The 17,533-nt window shown below is 30.3% G+C and overlaps 1 protein-coding gene across 2 annotated transcripts in view; it reads left to right on the top strand.

Annotated features, from left to right (window-relative positions):
* The window catches only part of dsb (scavenger receptor class B member debris buster), a 346,326-nt gene that overhangs the window by 47,301 nt on the left and 281,492 nt on the right, over positions 1 to 17,533 (top strand). Inside the window, exon 1 of one of the 2 annotated variants that reach the window (XM_072531477.1) lies at positions 11,805 to 12,185. The exons of the other annotated variant lie outside the window; for it this stretch is intronic. The gene's annotated coding sequence lies outside the window, so the exon portion shown is untranslated. Of the gene's footprint in view, positions 1 to 11,804; positions 12,186 to 17,533 lie in introns of those variants that run through there. 2 annotated transcript variants of the gene reach the window in all.

Raw genomic sequence — 17,533 nt, 5'->3', positions numbered from 1 at the left:
GATTTCTTCTCTTGTACACTGTTCACTGCTCACTACACTACTAAATTTTTTTTTTAATAATCGTTTGACCTAGTTTCATCAAAGTGCTTCAGTGCAAGTGAGTCAGACGTTTGAGTCTTGCCCACAGTTTTCGTAAATTGCTTTAGCAGAGTTGCTTACGGTTTTTAATTTCATCATCATCATCATCACTGGCTCGACAACCCTTTTTGGGTCTTGACCTGTTCCAGGATTCTTCTTCATTCTGATCTGTTTCGTGCTTTTTTGCTCCAGTTTTTTATTTTTAAGGTTGTTATATCATTTTCTATTTGTTCTAAGTATTTCAGTTTCGGTCTTCCTCTTGTTCTTTTTCCTACTGGCATCTGTTTGAATATTTTGTTTGGTATTTCGCCTTCTTCCATTCTTTCTACATGTGCTATCCACGCAGCCATCCTATTTTAATGAATGTTATAATATCCGGATCCTGGCATATTTTGTATAGTTCAGAGTTGTATCTTCTTCGCCATATTCCGTTTTCTTTTGTGCCCTTATATATGTGTCGCAAGATTTTTCTTTCGAAGGTGACTAACAACGTTTCCTCTCTTTTAGTGAGTGTCCAGGTTTCTGAGCCATGTGTGAGTACCGGTCTTATTAGGGTTTTATATATTTGGCATTTTGTCTTTCTTGCGACGTTATCTGATCTTAGGTGTCTAATTAAGCCATGGTAACATTTATTTGCAATAAATATTTGCCTCTTCACTTCATCCGTAACGTTATTATCAGACGTGACTAGGGATCTCAAGTATATAAAGTTTTTTACCCCCTCTATGTTGTATTCTCCTATTGTTATATTTTGTGGCTGCCTTATTTCTGCGTTTTTACTTACCTGCATATATTTTGTTTTGGTCTTATTGATTTTAAGACCACTATTTTGTGCAGCTCGTTCTATTTGGTTTTATGCCTCTATCATTTCTCGTCTTGATCTTGCGATTATGTCAACATCATCTGCAAATGCTAGTATTTGCACGCTTTTATTAATGATTGTTCCTCGTGTATTGACTGTTGTGTCCCTGACTATTTTCTGGAGTACGATGTTGAATAAGATGCATGATAGAGCGTCTACCTAGCGTAGTCCCTTTTTCACATCTATTGTTTTCGTTAATTCATTTTGTATCCGAGAGATTCTTTTATCAGTTCTATTAGTTGTGTTGGTATATTAAATCCTTTCATTGCTTTTATTAAGAATTCTCGGTTTATATTGTCATATGCGCTTTCAAAGTCTATGAAGAGATGATGTGTGTCGATGTTATATTCACTTGTTTTTTCGAGGATCTGTCGCAGAACAAATATCTGGTCTATTGTTGACTTCTGTCTGCAGAAGCCACTTTGGTATTTGCCGACTATTTTTTCAGCGTGTGGTCTAAGTGTTACGGTAGTTTCCACATTTTAACTGATTTCCTTTTTTATGTAATGGTATAATAATACCGCTATTCTACTCCGTTGGTAGCTGTTTATTCGACCATATCTTTGTTATCAATTCATGTATTTTTTTTTGTAGTGCGTCTCCTCCTTCCTTCAGTAACTCCGATGCTATTTGATCCGATCCCGGTGCTTTATTGTTCTTTAATTTTTCTACTGCTGCTCTAATCTCGGCTATTGTTGGTGGAGTTTTTTCTCTGTTGTCTGCTTGGTCTAATTGTATGTCAGGAATCGTCTCTCTCCGATCTCCCTCATTTTCCTTCGGTTTTTAATTTCACTGATCCGAAATTTTGTTTTGTTGTAAGTTTTATATGTTTTTATAAAAATATCGTAGCATCTTACATGTTCGCATAATAAGTAACGCCTGTCTATGCTTGCCTAAAAAATGCTAAAAAATTCAAACTTGCACAGACTTATTTGTTGTTATGGACAAACAGTTCATTAATTTTTTAGAAATTAAGAAAAACAGTTCTTTAAAAATACATAATAAAAATAATCTTCTTTTATGAGTGCCAAAGAAAAGTAGGTAAGAGATATGCAACCAAGATTATATTAGTACACACAGCCGCAGCCAAAAAATCAATTTTATATTTTTTTGTGATGATTAGTTAATATCTTAGTTTACTTTTCCTAGCCAAACTCATTTTTTAGATTTATTTCTAAGACAAGAAGTTCTCACCTTGAGAGATTAAGCTAGATAAAGGTTAGATAAACAACTGGCTCCCAAAGATGGAGCTTCCATTTTTCTTTAAATAATTATTTTATTTCAATGTCTTTAGATTATATTCATCTAGTAACTTTATCTTTTATTTTACTATTTTTATTCTCAAAATAGTTAACACTTAACTCTTCGATTACCTTTTTATTTAATAAATATGCTGTTATCTAAATTTCAATTTTAATTTTCATTTATTATTATAATTCGTTTTCTCAGATTCCATTATGTTCTATGTCGTGAAATATAAAATTTCTATGCCCCACGTTGGGCGCCAATGTGTAACCTTTACGATCTAAGTTTTAAGCGTTGGGCGCCTATGTGTAACCATCAAACGGCCCATAAGAAACGGTAGGTGCCAATGGGTAACAATATAACTACCACCGAAAAATGCGAACCAATGTAGAACAATAAAATCCACAACTTTCTATGATAGCCAATTCTTAGACATCGTCTAGCTCAATTTTTTTGGTGTGAGAACGTCTTTTCTTAGAAGTAAATCTGAAAAATAAGTTTGGCTGGGACAAATAAACTAAGATATTCATTTTTTAAGATTTCTCTTCGACTAGTACTGATATAGAGGACGAGACGAGGGTAGTGATCTCGAAGTCAAAATCGTCAAGGCTGTTAGACAGGTTTTCGATTTTTTTTTCCACCTGAAAAAACAAAATTTTCTGATTTGGATTTATTAACAGCCTAGAGGTCTAGCTTTGAAATAGAAAAGAAGAGCTTTGTGGAATTATCATATAGACAAAATAACTGAGGTTAGGATAATAAAACAAAAAGATTTTTCGTATTAGGCAGGCGATTTCGGACAATTATAAAAGTGCTAAAATGACAATATAGTTAAGGCACATTGAAAAAAAGACGAAAATAGAAGAATAAAATTCCCTAAATTCCTTAAAACAAGCATTCATATACGCAAACATTACAAAAATTATGTCTGCTAATTTATTTGTTCAAAAGAAAAGCACTGTTTATTTACGTCTACATCTTGACGCAAAAGAAAGAGGGAGACGGAAACAATTTATTGAAACAGGAACTAATTGAATAGATTGTAACTATAACCTTAATGGATTTTTCTTAGATATGCAATAACAAATTAAATTGATTACATACCAAGAAAATAATAAAAAATAATTTGCTGTGGAAGTGTACCACTATATCGTTAACATTAATAAATGACAATAGTTCAAAATAAAACATCAATTTCCAATTAAAATTATGCACAAAAAAAATAAGTGACACCAATTAGAGTGACAGTAAAATAAATCATATTTTTAAATGATGCATGGTAATTAATAATTATATTATAATCTAATGTTCGATGTGAATCGAACATTTGTAAACCTAAGTAAAATATCGGTAAACAAAATTTGTCGGTATTGTTTATAGTACGTCATCATATTGTTAATTTTGATCAGATAAAAGGCATATATCGAGCACAGTTTAATTTAATCTTGCCCAAGTACTTTCGATCCCTAGATCATCTTCAGGGGCATCTGAAATAAGCCAAGAAACGTTTTTTTATAACCAAAGAAATTGATTAACTTCGATAAAAACTCGAAGTTTATGGTTGAAAAAAGGTTTTTATGTGATTAACGTTTATAGACTTACTTCGTCAATTGTGGCCTATCCGGCAAGAACAAGATGTCATAAACATATAAATGTACATTACACTACACTACAAATGGACAAACAAATACTTTAAAATTATTTAAGAAAGGCTACATTACTTGAAGAAGCCGGAGACAGAATGGCTCCTGATCTAACGGAAATGTTGGGGTGACATGTGACAAATGACAACTTGGATGAGCAGTCACAATCATAGATATGTGATCTGCACCTTTTACAATTCTATGAAACTAAGTATTGACCAAAAGTCCAACTGACACTACTATAGGAGGTCACTGATGAAATATAAAACTATATAGAATATTTTTTAAGTAGATTGAATAATCCAGATCTCACACTCAAACATGTCTGTAATAATTAAGGTGTTAGTTTGAGAGCAACTGAAATCGACGAAAAGTAAGAATGCAAGAAGCGGACTAAACAATATATTAGACAGTGGGTGGTTGACTACAATAAAATGGTCTACCAAGCACTATCTGTAATGTAGAAAGGAAGAGATCTGACTATGTAATTAAAATACTAATAATTGAAAATCAAAATGGAAAGCAAAGTATATAAATGGGGTGTAATCCAAGTAGTTCAGTTGAACCCACAGTCAATGGTATAACTATAAAATTACTATGGATGTGCTCAGTGCAGGAAGTCTAAACAGTCGAGCTGGGTCCCCTACGAGGTGAAGCTGTAATAAAGTTTTTAAAAATAAGTTTAAATTTAGTACAATTTAAATTAATTTGAGTATTAAGAGAGTGAGAGTTTTCATTTGTTTCACTTGTAATTTCCAAATCTTCCAATAAATCCAACTCCATATAGTTTTCCTTTCTACTAATGTCATGTAAGATAGATGAACCAGTGTTGATGTTAAAATTGTGTTTACTGGATAATAAGTGTTGACCAAAACTTGAAGAGTTTGGCCTTTTCAAATGTTCTGAAACTCTAGTGGATAACTTTCTAATGGTTCTACCTACATAAGAGGCATCACAATCATCACATTTTAATTTGTAAATACCACTTTTGTCAAGTGTGTTCATCCTATCTTTGGTGTTGATTAAGAAGGAACCTAAGGTGTTGTGTGACTTGAAGGAAATTTTAAAATGTTATCGATTGTAGAAGTAAAAAGTTTAGATATTTTATTGGAAATGCTGCTAATGTAGGTGAAGGAGAAATATCTGGTGTTATTTGAAGCAGTAGGTTGAAGAAAACATTGTGACGAATATGCAAGCTTTTCTGCAATTTTTAGTTTAGCTCTATTTAGAAGCTTATAGATAATGTTAGGATCATAACCATTATTGAAAGCAATTTGTTTAAGAGTATTAAGTTCTGAATTAAAATTATCATTAGAAAGTGGAAATTTGAGTAACCTATGAATGTAACTGTTGAAAGCAGCCATTTTATGTTGGGTTGGATGATTAGATGTATCATGTATAACATGATCTGTTTGGGTAGGTTTTCTGTAAATATTGTACTCTAAAGAATCTTTATTACGGGAAATAGTCATATCCAAGAAGTTCAACTTTTTATCAGATTCTGGTTCCAGAGTAAAAGAGATGTTGGGATGGAGGTTATTAAGATCATCCAGAATCTGTAAAGCATCATCTTGGGTTCCCTGTATGAGAGCTATACAATCATCAACATACCTTGACCAAAAAACTATTTTGTTGTTGTTGTTAACAAACTTCTGTTCTAAGCTGTCTAAGAAAATGTCAGCCAGAAAAGGTGATAGTGGAGATCCCATTGCTAAACCTGTTGGTTGTTTATATATTTTTTGATTGAATTGAAAGAAGTCCTGATCCAGATGCCCCTGAAGATGATCTAAGGATCGAAAGTACTTGGGCAAGATTAAATTAAACTGTGCTCGATATATGCCTTTTATCTGATCAAAGTTCATTTATTCGAGCATTCAACCTTATATTTATTTATATTGTTAATTGTTTTTGGTCATTTTATAGGGTACTATAAGTATTGTTATTACAGTACAATCCTTGTGTCCCTTTGAACCTTTGACTCGATAAAAAGCTAGAAAACATTTAAAAATAGTTCTGTAAAATTAATAAATTTCCAAAGAAAATATTTTTTTAAATTTATTTGAACTTTTGGTGGAGGTCCAAGGTAAAGTCGCCATAAATTAGAAACCTTTTTTTTAAATACAGACTAAAAAAATATTACTACTTACTGTTTTTCATTTTTAAACATTTAGTAAACTAATAATTATTTATTAGTGACACTAAATTTGCATCTATAATATTCTATCTTTTTTAAATATGTTATATCTATATAATATTAGTAATATTAACATCACTTTTTAAATATTTTAGTTTTGTAATAAATTTTCTACGCTTAAATTTTAATAATAATTTATACAACAACTGCATCAAATATATTATTTTTTATATGTGCGTTGCATACATAGTAAAAAGCATCATAGGAAGTGTTGTAAATACAGTGTGTCCGTAAAGTATGGAATAAATTCGATATTTCCTAAATGAAAAGCCTTTTTAAAAAAATCTAAAACAAGTCGATTTTTAAATTTTATGTTCTACATTTTACAATAAAATTTCATTATACAAGGTGATACACATTACAGTGATGACATCATCGGTTTTTTTAAATGTAACACCCTGTATTTTAGGACATTTTTAGATCGTAAAAAATGAGCTGATTTCAAAAAAGTATAATACTCGGGTCTAATGGATATAATTTGAAAGATATGCGCTTAGAAAATAAATTATTTATTATCAATTGCAAACAGTAGCCAACTTCTAGTTTTTGGTAAACTGTAACTATTTTTAGTAACCATCAATAACAATTAACTAGTGCAATAGTTGTATTAATTCGTGAATATTCTGTATTATTGCTTAGAATTAATTTTAAGTAGAAATGAATTTGATTGTAAAGCAAAAAATTTAAATACTCATGATGATTGGATATGGAGACAAATCGCGAACTCAGATGGAAGTTAAAAGAAATAATAAGTTAGACTTACTCACAATCAATTTAATTTAACTAATCGGACGACCGCTTTCGCTTTCTATAATATGCAAAGCATCTTCAGGTCACGATACAAAGTTAAAATGCTGAAAATAATAATCCCATATTAGGGTGTTGTCTAATAAAGATAAAACAAAGGTAGGTGATATAAATTATATAAATTACAGTAATTATGCCAATATTACATGTCTGTGGTTTTATAAATGAATAAAATGTTTAAGCAGACAAGGTAAGACCCATAAATTGGTAAAATAGTCTATTAAACTGTAATGAATTAATAAATAAACAAATAAATAAAACATTACTTACATGCCGGTACTCTATTAATTGATGGTTGAAAGAACATGGTTCAAACTATCTTGTATTGTTGATTGGAGAACTCAGGTCAACTATTGTAATTGTTTAACAGATTATTTCAGAATTGTTTCCTCAAGAACTTCCCCGTTTACTGTTAAACAATTACAATAGTTGACCTGAGTTCTCCAATCAACAATACAAGATAGTTTGAACCATGTTCTTTCAACCATCAATTAATAGAGTACCGGCATGTAAGTAATGTTTTATTTATTTGTTTATTTATTAATTCATTACAGTTTAATAGACTATTTTACCAATTTATGGGTCTTACCTTGTCTGCTTAAACATTTTATTCATTTATAAAACCACAGACATGTAATATTGGCATAATTACTATAATTTTTATATAGTTTATATCACCTACCCATGTTTTATCGTTATTAGACAACAACCTAATATGGGATTATTATTTTCAGCATTTTAACTTTGTATCGTGACCTGAAGATGCTTTGCATATTATAGAAAGCGAAACCGGTCGTCCGATTAGTTAAATTAAATTGATTGTGAGTAAGTCTAACTTATTATTTCTTTTACCTTTTGAAATGGACTCACACAAGCAACACATTCATGATCAGATGGAAGTGTATAATTTATTTAATGATAAATATCCAGAAATACCCATCTCGCAGTCAACAGTAGGTAAGATTGAAAAGAAATTTCGAGAAACTGGTACGGTTGAAAATTCACGCAAATCAGGTCATTCCTCTGTAAATTATGTTACAACATTAGATGTTCTACTTGCTTTTGTAGAAGATGCGCACACTCCTGTTCGTAAGGTTAGTAGTGATCTCGATGTTTGTAAAACAACGGTACACAAAGTACGTAAACGTAAGTAAATTAAGTAAAATGCACAGTTGTACAGGAATTAAACGAGGATCATCCAGATAAAAGAATACATATTTGCGAAATAATAATGGATAACAGTCACCGAATGTTGTTTATAAAACGAAACCTGCAAATATTGGAGACTTAAAAACAAGAACTCGTAAAGAAATAAACCATATTTCTCAAGAAAGCATAAATAAGGTTCTACAAGAATTTGTACAACGTTTGGGTTACTGTCAAATACAACAAGGGCTAGAATTCGAACATTTAAGATTAAGTCACGTATTAATTACTGGATTATGTTCAAGTTATTTATTATAATATATTTATAATTTATTATTATTATAAATAAAAAAAAAATTAATTTTCTAAGCGCATATCTTTCAAATTATATCCGTTAGACTTAGTATCCAGTATTATACTTTTTTGGAATCAGCTAATTTTTATAGATCTAAAAATGTCCTAAAATACAGGGTGTTACATTTAAAAAAATGACGTCATCACTGTAAAGTGTATCACCTTGTATAATGAAATTTCATTGTAAAATGTAGAACATTAAATTTAAAAATCGACGTGTTTTAGATGTTTTTAAAAAGGCTTTTCATTTAGGAAATATCGAATTTATTCCATACTTTACGGACACACTGTATAAATCTTCAAATGATCTAATTGGACAATATAAAAAGGTGTAAACAAAATGATCAATAAAATTACGAAATTTTGTTTTATTTGGTCACATGAATATCAAAAACGTACCTAAGTACTTGGTTCATCAATGGGAAATCTATAAAAAATCCAATTCTAATGTTTCATAGTTTATAATTATTTCAAATTTTGGAATGTAATTTTCCTAATCGTTCCGCTGCCGATTGCTTGAAAATTTGTATTTAGGTTCTTACCTCCTACTTCACTTTTGGACTCGAGCTCAGGTTTGCTTTTACTTTGGGGGTGAAAGCCACCCCTTCTCGGAGGGTAAAAAATATACGTTCAAATAAGGTCCAGAAATGGATAAATTGACTTATTTCAAATAATTTTTGTTTTACAGAGTTTTTCACTAACTCAATACTTTTTGAATTATTTGCGAGTAAAAATGTTAATTTTTCAAAATAAAAAACCACGTTTTCAGACGATTCTTGACAAATAACTCAAAAAGAAAGTATTGTACCGCAGAAAGAGAACTTGTCCTGGACTAGTTTCCTTTCTGCAGTAAATAGAATATTGAAAGCGTTGCCATGCCAATACTAATATGCAAACGTGTTTCCTTTTTGTAATAAACGTTGCGTTTTGCTACTGGTAACAATTTTAATAAAATACACAAAATACGTATATATTGGACATGATGCTTTTCTGCAGTTAGCGATTCATTTGTATTGGTCACTATAGTCAAAAAATGTGTTGTTTTTTCTAAGTTTGTTATGCATGCAGAAGTTTATTATCAGTTCCCCATTTTCGTTTTTAATATTCTCGTTATGGTTTTGCTTAATTACGAGTATTGATTGATTACCTATTACTTACTTAGTCCTAAGCCTTTCTACCGTTAGGTGTAAGGCTGGTGGGGTTAAGATTTGCACTGTTGTTTCCATGCTATCCGGTCTTGTGTTAGATTTCGTGCACTTTCCCATGTCAATCCTTTCTTCTCAACTTCTTTTATGATTTCGTCTACCCACCTAACTCTTGGTCTTCCTCGTTTGTTTTTCCCTTGCATTCTCGTTTCAACCACTCGTTTTGTTAATCTTTCATTCGACATTCTACACACGTGCCCGAACCATCTTAGTTGCCCCTCTACTATTTTTTCGTTTATTGGTTCTAGTTTTAGGTTTTGTCTGATTGTTTCGTTTCGTATTTTGTCCGTCCTCTTTCTGTTTGCTATTTTTCTCAGGAACCTCATTTCCATAGCATTGACTCGAGATTTTTGTCTCCCAGTCAATGTCCATGACTCGCTATTATAGATGATTGTAGGTCTAACTACTGATTTAACGACTGCCGTTTTTACCTTCTCTGGTATTTCTTTTTTCCCCAAAAATGTTGTTTTCATAGTGTTAAATAAGCTTCCTGTTCGTCCCATTCCCTCATTTATTTCCATGTCTTGTTTACCGTTTGATTCAATTATTGCTCCTATCATCCCATTCCCTCATTTATTTCCATGTCTTGTTTACCGTTTGATTCAATTATTGCTCCTAGGTATTTAAAATGTTCCACTTGTTCTGTTTTCCGTTTAATTGTATTGCGTGTGTCTTTCTCTTATTTGAAATTATCATTGTTTTTGTTTTCTCTGTATTTATTTTCATGTTTATGTTTGACAGTTCTTCTTCTAGGATTTCAAGGTTGTTCTGAAGGTCTTCTCTGTTTTCTGCTATCAAAACCATGTCGTCTGCAAATAGAAGCTCTGATAGTTGAGTCTGTTTCATTTGCCAGTATCCTAATGTTAGTTTTCTCCTTCTTCTCTTGGCTTTCTTTATTGCTTTATCCAGTACCACTGAGAACAGCAGTGGGCTCAACACGCATCCCTGTTTGAGGCCTTGACTTGTAGTAAATTCTTCGGATTCCTCGTTGTTGGTTCTCACCGTATTTGTATTATTATTGTACATATCCTTTATCACATCAATTGTTATCCTGTCAACTCCTCTTTCCTTTAATGTCCTCCATACGTCCTTTCTTTGTATTCTGTCAAACGCCTTTTCCAGATCAATAAAGCATATATGTATTTCTCTATTTTTATTGATTACTTTCTCACTTATTTGTCTTATTGTGAATATGTGGTCTTGCGTGCTTCTGTCCTTCCTGAATCCACATTGTGTATCTTCCATAGTTGGTTCTATTTGGGTTTTTATTCTTGTTTCTATTATTCTTGCAAATACCTTCCCAGGAATACTTGATATAGTAATACCTCGGTAATTATTACAGTTTCTCTTGTCGCCCTTTTTGTGTATTGGTAGTATAATGTCTTTCTTCCAGTCCTGTGGTGTTTCTGCTCTTTTTATGATATCATTCATTAGTTCTTTATTAGATTACCTATTCATGCGTTAAAATTCTTCAGTATTATTATTTTTCCTCTGACTTGATCTTCTACTTGTTATTATTCATTAAATTAAGATTTTACCAATAAATATAGAACTCATACAGAGAGTTATGTATATAACTATAGCAGAATTATAAATCTAGATAAATAACTAAATATTTATTGTATACTCTATAGTTAGTACTTTACAAATCTCATTATTTTCTTTCAAAGAAAGAAGTCGGTTTATTTAAGTTTAGTGTTTTAACTTCTTTCCCATATTGTACATTACTTTCTATTTGTCACATTTGAAAATTACCAATCATCAATGCAGGGTGATCTGATGGAATCCATCATTTAAACACCACATTCAAGGACGTATTTATAAAGAAATTAAGAAATATTTGTGATTTTCCATAATATCTTAATAAGCTTCAATTTTATCTGCTGTTAAAAATATGGTCCAGTCATATAATCTTCAACCATATCACACGTAATCGTTAATAAATTGATTTTTTATTTATTATAGTTATAACAATACGCATTAAATAAAGATAATGTTAAAAAATATTTTTAGAAAATGTTTATATAATATTTCGGGACCATATATACGATAAAACTTTTGTATTTCTTAATCGACACCCATTTGTGCAAAAATAAAGTAAGTATTTGAAGAAATTGAATTAAACTATCGGCGTAACCGACTAACAAACAGGTGATAAACAATCGTCGCATAACAACATCCAGTTTGAAATACGAACTTACGAAATTTTCGACCGTCCTACATTATAAGCACAAGCTCGAGTACCCACTGTCCCCACTTGGCCACCTATTTGACTTGTTGTGGTGTCTTATCAAACTGATAGAGAGTACCCACCTTTACCATTCGATAGTGTTTTGTTCTGCAGTACTTTCTTGGATTTCTTCGCGCATTTAACATAACAAGTAGGCCGTGGATGACCATGCCAACGGCGCCTTTCGTACTATCACCCCCGTTGTAACTACCAATAGTTATTTTCACGCGAAAATTTTAAATAAAAAACCTTTTCCGTGAATTTTTTTTATAATTTTTCTTATTCATTTATGTGAATTTTAAAACAAATATAAACAATATTAGTTAATGTTAGTTCGTTGTGATACATAGTGATCCCAGTGATAAATTTTGGATTCTTTATTTTGGATTTTTTTAAATTATGTTCCAAAAATATTTGTGAGGTAAGTGAACTTAATTTAGAAAAAGTATTTCGTTTTTAATATCGAGTTAATCGAAAATCTATATATTTTTTCCTTTTTGAATTTTTTGCTTTTATATGAAAATTAAATAATTACATTACACATGAACTATGAAAACATTTTCACCTAGTTTTTACTAAAATTTTTAATTTTAATAATACATTTCGTTATAGAAATACAAGTTTTTTAATTAAATTTTGTCTGCTTCATTAATAATCACAAATTAGACATGAGTACATTTAAAATAAATGGCCGCTCCGGAAAACGAATTTGTTACAGGATAGTTTATATGATTACAAAAAATAATTTTCTAATTTCTGTCGTACAAATATTTAGTCTAAGATAATGATTCGGTCTAAGATTTAGTGTGCTTCATTTATCAACATCAAATTCTAATTTTTACATTGCCAAATTATATAAATATAGTATTGAAAATTATTATTGGTTTATTCTTTGTTTTGTTTTTTTATTTTTTTTGTTAAATTATTTGCCAATATTATTATTTTCATTCTAACAATTTGTTTTTTTAATGAGAAAAACCAGATATTAGCCAATTCTACTAATAAATTTGTTGCTCAATTTTTTTTATTTTGTTAGTTCATTACACCCACTTTGATTTTTATGTTTCTACTGTTCTACTGTATGATTCTATGTAAAAAATATGGGTGATTTTTTCCGTTGAACCTTATATTTACTATATTGTTAACTATTGTTATATAGTGCAGATACTAAAAGGAATTTATCGTTTGTTCTGTATTTTTCTGCGGTCCAAAACTTCTTCCTTCGATCTTTCCTCGTATTATATTTGGTAAAAATTTTGTTCCCACATTATTAGACTTGGGCAAATATGCAAATAAAAAAGTATAAAATATGCGCATAAATATGCAGTATTTTATACAAAAATATGCAGTATTTTATGCAAAATATGCATATTTATTTAGAAAATATGCATGTAATAAAAATTATTTACAATATTTTTTTATTTACAAAAATACTTATTATATTATAAATACATAACATATACAATTATTTTAACATATAAATATTATTTTGAATTATGATAACAATAGACTATCAAATGATGTTCAAAATTTTCTAATAAAAACTTATGGCTTCTATCTGAATACATATATTTGTAAATATAAAAACTTCTTTCGACATCAACTGATGTAACTGGGACATTTTTCAAATTTACTATAATAGATGGTTCTAAATTAAGTGGTTCGGAAAATGTCCCAGCTAGTACTTGAACCACTTCAGAAAGAACCTGGTAACCACTATTTTTTTCCATGATTACTTTAAATTTTTAAAAAATTTCCTTTCCAATAGTACCTTTAACGTTTTGACACAATGACTCAAATTCTTTTATTAAAACTGTACTCTCTAACAATGATAATTTGGAGGATTCTAATTGAGTTATAGTTTTCTGGACAAAACTATAATTTGATTTTATGAATGACAGTTACTGTTGGAGGATGTTATTTTGGAAGACTTGCTTAGCTTAAAATAATGATTGGCAACTATCATCCGTTAAAAGGTTAATTATTTTTTTTAAACCAACAAAACGATCAGCATAGAAATTAGCTGCTTCATGGAACAGTAGAAAGAACATTGTATTCTTATAGGTGATTTCAGGAATACCTTTTTGACGCTCGCTATTAAACTGTTAACTAGTGGAAATTTTTGTTCTTACTTCCTCCGCAACTCTGTTTATTCCATGCACTAAACAAGTGACATGTATTAAGTTTGAATAAAATGTTTTTAAATTTTGTCCTGCTTTCACCATATTTGGTGCAGTACCAGATAAAATAAGCAATTATTTATTATTAGGCACAGCAGCAGGAAGAAAAAAGTTTGCTAATGCTTCTTGTAGAAACCGTAATATTGTTAGAGCGTTGTTTTTTTCCACTTGCTTACGGGAAATTAAATACGATTTTGGAAAAATTTCATCGCTAAGTACACCAATCAAAAAGTGCACAATGTATCTTCCTGACGAGTCAGTGGTCTCGTCCACACATATGTAAAAGTAATTATTACCTATTTCGACTTTTATGTTGTGGATAATTGAGGAGTATAACAAATTGACATTATTTCTCTTTAGAGTTCGTTCATTGGGAATGTTTTGTTTGAAATATTTTTTAAAAAAAGAACTAAAGTTTTCATTATATAATTTTGAAAGCGGTATATTAGATGATACTAATGCACGACACAAGTCTTCGTTAAAAGTTTCTTGTTCGGTTTGTTTTTTGGAACTTGACTGAAAGCACTTGGACACTGAAGGTTGATATTTTTCACCGGATTTGGTTTTTAGCTAAATGTTTCACGGTTCTGACATGCTGATCTATTTGAAATTTTTTTTCAGATGAAATCTAAAAAAGAATAAGTATAAACATTCTATAGTTGTAGCCATTTTTAAAATCTAAGATTTTAGAAATAAACTAAAAATGAACCGTTTTTGCATAGCAATTAAAATCTTTAAATTAAATCAAATAAAAATCGGTGTAGTAATCTTGAAAATATCAAGAAATGACTGTGCAAGAAGTAAGAACTCCCAAATATTTACAAGAGGCTCTTGGTGTTTTCTGTTTACATTTAAAGAAAAAAATACTGTGAGCATAAATATATGATTTTGTTTTTAGTAAAATTTAAGCAAACTATGCCATTGTTGAAAAAAAAATGTTAGCGACCTTTCAGTAGACTATTGAAGGATTTGAATTTTAAATAGGTATCCTATTTTTTATCGCAAGGAGTTTAAAAATGCTTGAAAAAAGAAAAAATACACCGATTTATTGCGAACTAGCCTTGTGTTGGTACTTTTCTTAAACATAATCTCCAATTTTAAAATCTTTGTACCACCATATAAACTTTTAAAATAAAATAAAAAATAATACATATGTACTTACTGTTTTGCTACAACATGAGCAATAAACTTTATCCATATCCATAGATAGCTATTTGTAAGGTTTTATTTAAGTTGAAACATTGTTTATTTTCGGCATTTCCAAGCACAATAATTATTCACAATTAGAAATAGACGTTGTTCACGCCTCCAATTTTACAGCAAAAGTTAAACCAAGTGAAACTGACCGTCAAAATAAAAATTTTTACCTAGAAATATAAACTGGCAAACACAAACTCTTAATTCCAGGAGTATATAACTATGAGCCGCTGTCTTATTTACTATACCAAGAATTTGAATACCAAGTGATTATAAAACAAAATTAAATATTGGCATTTTCATGCTATCTGTAAGTTTGAATATAAAAAGATATAGTTAACACCAAATTTTCAAATTATATGCACTTTATGCTCACTTTTATAAAAATATGCAAAATTTGACATTTTTGCAATTTTTATGCATTATTTGCAAAATATGCATACGTCTACTCATTATATTACCGAAATATTCCAATTTAATTTTTTAATTTTAATATTACTTCAGGTTTTTTATTTATTCAGTATAACACATCTTCATTTGTAATTGTTTTTAAAAACTAGATTATCTAGAAGAAATCCGATTCTTGGGTATGACGTTTGATAAAAAATTAACTTGGAAGACACATATTCAACAGCTGAAAAAATCCTGTCTACCTGGTATAAATTTACTACGATCACTTGCCTTTAAAAACTAGGGTGCCGATTATTCAAGTTTAATACTTATTTACAAATCCATAATTCGATCAAAACTTGACTATGGAGCCATCGTCTACAACTCCTCCAAAAAAACACAGTTGAAGTCACTGGATATTATCCAAAATAGACGTCTACGTATTTCTTTAGGTGCTCACTACACAAGTCCCATTCAACTACACAACTTCCTCTTTCTTTCAGAAGACAATATCTAAGCCTAACATATGCAGCGGCAGTGTCATTAAACCGAAATAATCCAGTACTGCATAACGTTTTTGCTGATCGATTTACAAATAAATTTCAACAAACACATCAAACTGATCATCCTTTTTACTTTCGTATAAAAGCATACTTATCCAAATTAAATTTTCAATTTCCAAAAACCTATGATACCTCTTCAATCCACAACCCAGCACCATGGACAATATCGATTCCTGATATCGACATCAGTCTAACAAACCTAAGAAAATCAGAGATATCATCAACCGTCGTTAAACAAAAGTTTTATACACTATTAAACAGATATGGCAATACCTACAACGTATACACCGATGCGTCAAAAAATGAAGACAGAGTTGGAGCAGCAATTTATTCGGAAGACTCCTCAGTTAGTTTCAAATTGCCATCAATTACAACCATCTTTTCGGCTGAATTATTTGCAATTCTAAAAGCACTATTGTTAATACAAAACAAAAACAAAGAAAGATGTATAATAATCACAGATTCTTTAAGTTCATTATCCTCACTGACTCAATTGTACTGTGACAATCCCCTTCTACTTCTTATTAAAAAAGAACTTAAAAACATTGCAAATAAGAACATCCAAGTTCACTTTTTATGGGTGCCTTCTCATATAGGAATTGAAGGTAATGAAGTTGTAGATAAACTGGCTAAAAACGCACCAACTAACCCGATGTCCGAAGAAAGTAATATATTGGTACAAAACGATTTAAAACCATACTTAAAACAAAAAATAATTCAAAAATGGCAACAAACTTGGAACAACACTCCATCAAGGCTATACGAAGTCAACAAACATTCACATCTTTGCAAAAATAAAAGACAGGAGAGATCAAGTGATACTTACCCGTCTCCGTATCGGCCATACACGACTTACTCATGACTATTTATTACAGCGCAAAAATAAACCAGTGTGTAAAGTGTGCAACAAACGGTAAAACATTTTTTAATACAGTGTCCCAAATATAATAGTGAACGACTCAAATATAACAAACCCAACTCCCTAAGAGATGCCCTAGAAGAAAATACAGACACCCGAAAAATATTTTCCTATCTTAAAGACTGCCAACTTCTTCAAAAGATCTAAAATGTACATTGTAACACACAAAGATATTATTATTATTATTATTGTAAACTAATGTATATTTTACTTATTGAATCTATATTGTATTAATCTAAATACACTAATGACCCTGCGTGGTTGATGCGTTAATAAAATAAAAAAAAAATTGTAATTGTTTTTATTTAAATATATTTTTCCTGGTTTTATTCTTTGGTTCTGGAAATAGTAGCTGTTATCTTCAAATAGCTAATGTATGTATTCATTCATTTTTGTAATTAGTTTCTTTGTTTAAAATTGCAAGATGTGTGCCAATCTCTTGCGATTCCTAATTTCCACTTCTCTCTATTTTTCCACGTGCCATCTTCCAGACTACTCTCTCTTATCTTCTTGTCAAAGG

The sequence above is a fragment of the Diabrotica undecimpunctata genome, chromosome 5 (assembly GCF_040954645.1).
Source record: "Diabrotica undecimpunctata isolate CICGRU chromosome 5, icDiaUnde3, whole genome shotgun sequence".
Lineage (NCBI taxonomy): Eukaryota > Metazoa > Arthropoda > Insecta > Coleoptera > Chrysomelidae > Diabrotica > Diabrotica undecimpunctata.
Note: the sequence above shows the minus strand (reverse complement) of the source record. Positions and strands in the feature narration are given on the sequence as shown.